Consider the following 6,164-nt stretch of genomic DNA (forward strand, 5'->3'; position numbering starts at 1 on the left):
ATGTTCTTGCTGTCTCTGGCTGGAGCTTGTTTCTCCTGTGGGTCTGTAAGCCTGTGTCAGCACTTCTGCAAGATCAGCTCTCCTCTGGTAAGACCCATGTGCAGGGGGCTGTGGATCAGTCGGTTGTCCCTCCTGAGTCCTGAGGTCAGAGCACACCCTGGAGACAGGCTCTCTGCTTTCAGGAAAGGTACAGAGAGGGCTGTGGATCTGCTGTCCCTCCTAGGTGTAGACAGAGGTAGAAAGGATCCTGTCCCAGCTGCCCTGCCACTTCTGAGGCCTGTGCCTCCTGGCTGGTCCCGCCTTAGAAAGTCACTGGAGAGAAAATCGACAAATGTTTACTGTAGTGTTTAATAACCAAAGTTCTGCTCCACCCTGCAAAGTTATGCCCTGCTAAGTGATTGGGTATAAGCATTACTGTGGTACTTCTGATATTCCATATTTAAAATCTGATCAGTCTTGGGAATCCATCATATTTGGGTTCAAATTCTAATTCACCCACTCTAACTTATAATTAACAACTCCAGCTCCAGGGGAATCCAATGCCTCTGGCATCCATGAACCCTGGCAGTCATATTCACATACCCACATATACCCACACACATGTACATAATGAAATTCTTTAAAAAGGATTGTAATACTACCTCCTTGGCATCACTGATGATTATGTGTGATGTACATGCAGCCTACCTAACACATGATAGGGATTCCACAGATGTCAGGCTTCTTCCACATTTCCTAGAAAATCAATCTACATTTTTATTAGAATCCATAATCCTTCACATTCTTGCCCCAAATTATTATTTTTTTCTAGCTTTGGTGTCAAGCATCTCCCCTGTTAGAATCTTTCTTTCTTCTTTCTCTAGATCCTTTTTCCTCTGTGGCCTAAAACCTCTTAGACTGGGATTATGTTCATTGTGTAAATAGCCTCTTATGAGATTACAACCAAAAGAAGATGAATAACGCCCCATGCCTTATCTTGATCTGACTTCTAAGCATCTCAATCACAAGACCCTCTGCTGTCACTCAGACTGCTCGAAGCAGCCGCTGTACCATCCAGTTATCCCCTTGCTATACAGAATTGAGCGCATGAGGGCAGTTTGAGTATAGCTCAGACAGGAACAAGAATGCACCCCTGAGATGGAGGAAGGTCTGGGAGGAGATTTGAAGGTTGCAGTTGGTACCTACCATGCTGCATGCTGCATAGCATACATCAAAATTACATTACTTGGGGTGACCAAATAGTACTCTATTTATATATATACCACATTTATATTTGAACAATGTTGCTAAGAACACTAATGTACAGGTACCCTATGGGTCAAAACCACTTGAGGGTCGAACAACCTTTTCATGGGGATTGCCTGAGACTATCAAAAAAAACCACAGATATTTACAATATGATCCATTAACAGTAGCAAAATTACAGTCATCAAGAAGCAATGAAAATAATTTTATGGTGTGGGGTCACCACAACATGAGGAAGTGTGTTATAAAGGTTTGCAGCATTAGGAAGGTTGAGAATCACTGTGTTAGAGTCATTGTTTTCAAATTGTTGGAAGTATATACTTAGGAATGGAATTGCTCAGTCAAATGTAATTTAGGTTTAAGTTTTTGAGGAAACACCAAGAACACCCTTTTTCATGTCCCCCATTCATGAATAGGGGCAGAAAGATTTTTAGGAGTAATTCAGAAACTTTCTCTGGTTATGGCCGAGAGAAAAAGACAAAGAAAACATCTCAAATGCACAAGTTAACAGAAGACTTGGTGGTCAACAGTGTGACACTGTGCCTGTGAGTGATCTGGAGTTAGGTGATAGGTGGTTGACTGCATTTAATGCACCTAACCCTGGAGAGGCTTGAGGCTCCAGGGAGTGGGGAGGCCTGGCTGGGGGGAGGGCATCCTCTTGAAGACAAAGGGAAGGGGTAATGGGATGAGGAACTGTGGGAGTAGGGTCCAGGAGCAGGGATACAGCTGGACTGTAAAAAATTAAAAATAACAATATTAAAAAGAGAAGAGAAAAGAAAAGAAAAGAAAAGAAAACAAAACAAAAGAAAAGAAAAGAGAAGCCTAGGCTATCAAGCTTGAACTATGAAGCACACAAAGGCAAGCATGACCAAGAACAGGAGAGGGATGGAGGAGATAGGAAGTTAATGACTTCAACTTTACACCCAATGAAGAAGACATGTTCACAAGTGGGTGAGTCTTTTGGATACTCAACTGTGAAGCTGGCATAGAAAAAAGGAACCTAGTTAGTACTATATGCAAGCATGTGGTATGACCACAGCCATACACAACAGATCTAAGAATACTAGAATGATTGAGAGCAAATCCTTGAGTGTTTCCAGGGCTTGGGGTGGGGTGGGGGAAGAAATAAAGCCACAAAGCTCTTTGATGTGGACACCAGGAGAAAGACAAGCCAGTAATCTTCAAGGAGAAAGCCCAGCAGGTCAAGGTCTGCTGCTTCTACTCTGTAACCAATATTCCCAACTCTTTTGTTCTATTGTTATGCCCACTGTTTGACAAACTAAGCTTTCTATGAATGAATTTAGTCTATCTCCCAGAATCCCCAAAGAGAAACCCTGCCTTATGAAGGTAAGTCCATTATAAATTCATTCGGGTTGCCTGACTATGCAGGCAACAAGGTCTTGGCCTTGCTCACTCTTCAGAGCTCATTTAAAGCATTCTATTTGCCATCTATTCTCTGATCCTCATATGCTTCCCTCCATTCTCTGCAGAACTCACTGATCCCCAAAGATGTAGAAATGCTTCCTGAATCCCTAGCCTTGCTCCTTATGCAGTGCCCTTGATTACTTACAATGTGTTAGCCAAGCTTTCTGTCTTACCCACAATTCTTTCCTACTTCTCTTTTGTAATAGAATCAGTGCGGTTTGCCCTGCATCATTGGCCCCACACAGTCTTCAGCTGTGTCACCTCTAACGCCTTCCCTTCTGTATTTATATGAACTCACTTGGCTCTCCTCGATTCACTTTAGATCACTATCTCTTCTCTAGTTTCTGCTTTCTCTTTCAACCCAGACACACCTCCAGGAAGAGTCATGCACATCCACTGTGCAATTCTTTCTCACTTGTAAAACCCTAGCCCATTCATATTGCTTAAGCTGATCCAGATAGGATAGATGCACACACACACACACACACACACACACACACACACACGCTCCTGTTTGTAAAAATAATAAGTATTTTCCAGTCTTATCTTTCTTGGTCACTTTATCTTTCCATACGAGTGTTTCCTCCGACCTCATTCTCTCAATGAATATTAACACCTCTCCCCTTCTTCACCCAGAGCAGATCTGCCTCCTGCTTTGGTAATAAACAGACTCCTCCTCCCTCTGATGAGGCTGCCTTGTTTTCCTTTCTGTCCACAGCTAATCTATAAAGAGAAGTCTCAGTCCTCCCCCTCCCTCTTCCAGGTGCATCTTAGCCTCTTGCAGTCTAAGTAAGATTCCAGCCACCATTTCTCCATAGCCATTATACTGACTTTGAAAATTAACCAACTTGGCACTGTTCATTTTCTCTGAATTCTCTATCTTCCTCCCCCACACCCCAACAGTTTTCTGCCTCCGTTGCTTTACCAGTTAGTTCTCAGTGGTGGCTCTAAGGTTTTGGATGACTTAAAATAATAGACCTAGCTGATTTCTCAGAGAACTTAATTTTTTAAAGAACCCAGAATTATATGGAAATATGCCAAATTTTCAATTTGGCAACATGATTTTTTTTAAAGTATGTATATCTGAACTCCCACTGCAGGCCATCAGTTTGCACCATGGGTCAAGGGCATTTGGATAGCAAGTGAAAATGACTGCCGTGTGCAGCTTGTATTTATAATGACTATCCCTGTGAGCTCCTCAAGTGCCTGGTGTAATTGTCCTGCATATGAAGAAATATTGCATGGGAGTTTTTTCAGTATTTGTCTCTTCACTATTATTCCTTTCTGATGGTTGGCAGAATGCTGGTTTCATTCTTAGTTTCCCTTGAGGGCTGCTCCTGAAGCTTCCCAGATGCTAGGTGTTGACTGTCCTTAGCATTTTACTTCAAGGCTTGTTTCACAGTACTTTAGGTGCAGCTTGCTTGTGTCTGGAATTGCGCTTCCCATTCTTCAATTGCTTTATCATCAGTTTTATGTCATGGTATCACTTGCGTATAGCAAAGGGATTCTTGTGAATAGAAAATTATTTCATTGTCTAAACACCACAAGGACTAGTCCAGGGTTCTGTCTTCCTCATAACATCTCCCTCACACTAGACAGAATGGTGGAAGTGACTGATGGTTGTATATAATTGTGAGTTGATCCATTCCAATGTAAAAGGTTGTAAGAAATTACTGCAGCATACTTGGGTGCATGGTATAGAGGAGAGAAAATGCAACTTTTCCTCTTAAAGCAAGTATAACAAATGACAATGGTGTAGTGTGGTGTGAGTTACTCAGAGAAGCCAACCTTTTCACAGCATGGGGAGCTGTGTTTAGGAGAACACAGGTTCTGAAGCTGAATCAGTTTCTAAGTTTCTAAGTTACCACTGTTCAATGACCTCGTGGCCTGCTGTTGTCTTATATGTGAAATAGGGGAATAAATGAACCCACCCTATCCGATATAGACAGAAGAGTTAATTACATCTGTAAAATACTCACAATCTCCCATAAAGCAAACACTGAGCAAAGGCTTCCTGTTGCAATTGCAGGAGCTACACTCAAGCCCGAGTGTCTGGAAATGGGTAAGAGATAAACCTAGGAAGGCTTTTGTCAGTTCCTGATAGTCCTGAAGATTTCCAGAACGATTTACCAGGCACCTTTTATGCCCTAGGTACTAGACATTTCAGTGTAAAGTAACAGAGGGTAGAGATGTAGACTGAAAATTTCCCAGACATGAAGGACAGGCCCAAAGTCCAAGTGGGCTTCGGGAAGTATGAAGATTTCAAGGTGACAGAGAACAGGGTGAGAAGCAAAGACACACAAGAAACAGCAAGAAAGTGAAGTAAGGGCAGGGGGTCCGCCTTTCATTCTGTACTATGGCATTTTTGGTTCATCCCATAGCCAGGAACCAAAAGATGCCTTAGCAGGGCAGTGATGTGATCAAACATGTGTCTCTGCTGTCAGCTGTCCCAACCCACATTTCCTGAGTAGCCTTGCCTCAAAACTTAACGTGGAGAGGACAATTTTCTGTGCCAACCCAAGATATTTCATCTTGGAAATAAAAACATGAAATGAACAGTGAAAGTTTTCCACTTTTGCAGAGAAAAACAGGGCACCTTGATTTGGGACACTGGCTACTTCATCAGAAAGAGATACTTTATAGTCCACAGGGCTCTTTGAATGACAGCCAGCTCTGGCTTGGCCCTTCTGGATCTTTCTCATATCATTCTTGTGTCTTCTCGGTTCATTTAACTAGCAAACATTTATTACGTTAGACCCTGCCTTAAGTATCAGGCGGCGACAAAGAATAAAAATGTCTGGATGGCTGTTACTCTTTGAGCTAAGTGAGCTATTTGGAGATAAAAGAATTGAAACAAACAAAAAAAAATGAGACAGATTAAGAAAAGTCAGGGTGTCCATTCACCAAAGAATTTAGAGATTAAGGAGCCTGAGGGTGGTTTCAAGTGAATGAACAGAACTGCAAAGCCCTCTTTAAGCACAACCTATAAATTAGTGGGCGAAGTTCTTTCTCTGCACAAGGGCCACAGTTGTAGTACCCCCAATTCACAGATATATATAAACCATATATGAGATTTATTAAGCTTCCTTTTAACAATGTAGTGTGACAGTGACTAAAATTAGCGGTACATTTCCACAGCAAACAATCTTAGATTTTGGTGGTTGTGTTGGTGTGTGTTTGTGGGTGTGTGTTGGCCAGCATCCCCTAGCTTGGCACACTGCCCACCAGAGTTCTGTTCCTTATAACCTGCCCCAATAGCCGCCCAAACTGCAACGAACTTCTTTTTTTTTCCTTCTCTTCCTTGTCACGAAAATAAGCCAAATCCATAGCCACCTAGCATCACAGATTGATGTCCTCAGTGATTTTTTTTTCACCCTAGTTCTGATTCCAAGGGAAGAATGCCACCTACTGAATCATTTGCACCAGCAGCCAGCCCTGCAAAGTTCGAGCACTACTTAACCCTGGTCTGTTTCAAAAGCCCGTTGATTATTATT

At 42.2% G+C, this 6,164-nt stretch overlaps 1 protein-coding gene across 1 annotated transcript in view; it reads right to left on the bottom strand.

Annotated features, from left to right (window-relative positions):
* Positions 1-289: 289 nt before the first annotated feature.
* LOC116073613 (atherin-like) overlaps positions 290-6,164 on the bottom strand; it is a 7,564-nt gene continuing 1,689 nt past the window's right edge. Inside the window, exon 3 of the mRNA XM_031345692.1 lies at positions 290-312. The gene's annotated coding sequence lies outside the window, so the exon portion shown is untranslated. The remainder of the gene's footprint in view (positions 313-6,164) is intronic.

This window comes from Mastomys coucha, unplaced genomic scaffold, assembly GCF_008632895.1.
Source record: "Mastomys coucha isolate ucsf_1 unplaced genomic scaffold, UCSF_Mcou_1 pScaffold23, whole genome shotgun sequence".
Taxonomy (NCBI): domain Eukaryota; kingdom Metazoa; phylum Chordata; class Mammalia; order Rodentia; family Muridae; genus Mastomys; species Mastomys coucha.